The 2636-nt window shown below is 55.8% G+C and overlaps 1 pseudogene; it reads left to right on the top strand.

Moving 5' to 3' along the window:
- Positions 1 to 822: 822 nt before the first annotated feature.
- Positions 823 to 1858, top strand: LOC114509366 (annotated as a pseudogene).
- The last annotated feature ends 778 nt before the right edge of the window (positions 1859 to 2636 follow it).

The following is a 2636-nucleotide window of genomic DNA, read 5'->3' as shown; positions in this document are numbered from 1 at the left end:
CAAAGCCCCTGACTGGGGCAGGGGCTGTGCAGAGAGGAAGTGGGTGGGGGTGGGAGGCCCAGTGCCTGGCCCTGCAGCTGCGTGCCATTACCCACAGCAGTCCCCGGTAAGAACAGTCCTAATGCTGGCCATTTGTCCATAGTTTTATTGCTTTAATCTCACCATAGTGGCCGAGGCCAGGCCATGATAATATATTTAAGTAATGAGGCCTGACAGCCAGGGCCTGCCATGGTGATTAAAACACACCTAGCAGGGTGTGAGAAGGTCTAGAGGTGAGGGTCCTAATCCCTTAAACGCCTGCACCCGTGGCCATGAGATGGCAAATGAACACAGAACGGGTAGCCCCGGAGCCGAGCTGATAGGCAGTCGCAAACCCCCACCAGGCCCAGGTACACACGTGCATTCGAAAGCATGAGAGTTGAAGGGCTCTTCCAGGGGCAGGTGGGCGCTGGCGTTTGGTAGGCCACGGCCAGCTGGGGCCGCTCGGCAGTCACATGCCAGGAAACACTTGGAGATTCAACTCCACTGATGCCTCCTAGTATTTATTAGCAAAGCATTAAGTATAACTCCTTAAATTCTGTGGTAATAAAGCAATACACGTGCACGGTGAACTTCCAAAAGCATCGTTGCATAGGAAATTCCCCTCTTCACCTGGCCAGTTTAGACAGACATATTCCCAGCTCCACCTTGTACAGAAAGATCCCTTCCCACAGGCAGAGAGGGGCAAGCCACAAAGGCCGTGAACCCCAGGAGCAGTTTGACTCACTAATGCACCAACTTTGTTGTTGTTGTATGTTTTTGTAGTTGTTATTTTGCTTGTTAATGAAAAAAGACTCCGTCAGCCCAGCCCCCCAGGTTCCCACAGCTGTAGCTGAGCCTGTCGACGCCATCCTTGCCACCCATAGCACCCTGGGGCTCTGCGGCTGTGCCTTCGTGGTTGGCAACGAGGCCATCCTTCACGTCTGTGGCAGAAACCTCGATATTAAGCACCCAACCTACACTGACCTTGACCTTAGTAAGGCATTATTAGCCAGCTGTGTCCTCCCATCCATACTCCCCTCAGGTTGGACAGAGCCCTGAACGTTGATGTGACTGAATCCAGACCAACCTGGTGCCTTATCCCTGCATCCACTCTCCTCTGGCCCCGTATGCCCCTGTCATCTCTTTGGAGAAAGCCTACCACGAACAGCTCACCGTAGCAGAGACCACCAATGCGTGCTTCAAGCCAGCCAACCAGATGGTGACGTGGGACCCTCGCCATGGTCAATTCATGGCTTGCTGCCTGTTGTACCGTGGTGACATGGTTCCCAGAGATGCCAATGCTGCCATTGCCACCATCAGGGCCAAGTGTACCGTCCAGTGTGTGGACTGGGGCCCCACTGGCTTCAGGTTGGCATTCATGACCAGCCTCCCACTGTGGCGCCTGCTGGAGACCTGGCCGGAGCACGGTGAGCTGTGTGCACGCCGGCAACACCACAGTGACTGCCTAGGCCTCAGCCTGCCTGGACCGCAAGCAGTTAGGGGGGAAAGAAAACCTCGTGGTTTATTCACTTAACTACTTCCAGCCATAATTACTACTAATTCCACATTAGTGCATGTTAATGTACCTCGCTTTCTTCTAATTGCTTTCTTTGTCATACAAGGCCGAAAGCATGGTTATTAGTATTCTTCTTCCTCATCCTCTACATCAACAGGATTTTGGCCCACCTCCACACAGTCTTTCTCAAGGACAACTGTGTGCTCACGGGCCTCAGAAAACTCTGTCGTCCATGCCCTCACCCACGTCCCTGTGAACACAGGCCCACCCGGGGAGCATGAGGTCGAACTCATTCCCGTGAACGAGACTCGCGGAGCGTAGGGTGTGGACCCGGGGAATGAAGGAAGCGTTGGACGGGAGACGGGCACTGTCTCAGTCCAGTGGGAGTTGGTTGACTGGGTCGCTTCACGTCCAATTGCTTAAGCCTTTGGAAGTACCATCGGACAGAGGAATAAACATGGCAGTGAACTGGCTCCTACCCCTTACACCCTGAGACACTCACCCCGTGCACAAGCGGAGGGAGGAATAAAGGAAACAGAAGCAAACTCGGACAGGGTGGGAAGTCACAGCCAAGAGGTGTGCCATTATCTCGGCTCTCCGCACACCCTCGGGGCAAAGGGATAGCTGCGAACCAGGTGGTCCCAGCCTCTCTCCCCCCCCCCCCCCCCCCCCGGTGCACCTGTCCGGGGTCCCGGCGCTTCCTGCCACAGCTTATGAGGCGGACAGGGGCTCAGCAGAGGTCCACCAGACTTCCCCTCTGGTTTCCATCGCCTTCATTTCCCCTCTCGTTGTCAGCAGAAACCCTGGACAGGCAGACAGCACAGTGCGCCTCGTGCCAGCCCGGAGCCCCGTGCAGGAAGGGCGCCTGAGCACATGTGCACCCTCCCTGACAGCCACCCGCAGGAAACGCCCTCATTTCCAGCCTGTCGGCAACACACTGACAGTGAGAGGAGCCGCGGCTGTGGGTGTGGAAAGGCTGCAGGGGAGACACAATTTCCCAGCCCCAAGCCCCTGCGGACGGAGAAATTGAACACTTGCTTGTAATTTCCCCGCAGAGGTCTGCCGGGGACTAATCTAAGGAGGCACTTGGGCTGAGGGG

The sequence above is a fragment of the Phyllostomus discolor genome, chromosome 13, assembly GCF_004126475.2.
Source record: "Phyllostomus discolor isolate MPI-MPIP mPhyDis1 chromosome 13, mPhyDis1.pri.v3, whole genome shotgun sequence".
Lineage (NCBI taxonomy): Eukaryota > Metazoa > Chordata > Mammalia > Chiroptera > Phyllostomidae > Phyllostomus > Phyllostomus discolor.
Note: the sequence above shows the minus strand (reverse complement) of the source record. Positions and strands in the feature narration are given on the sequence as shown.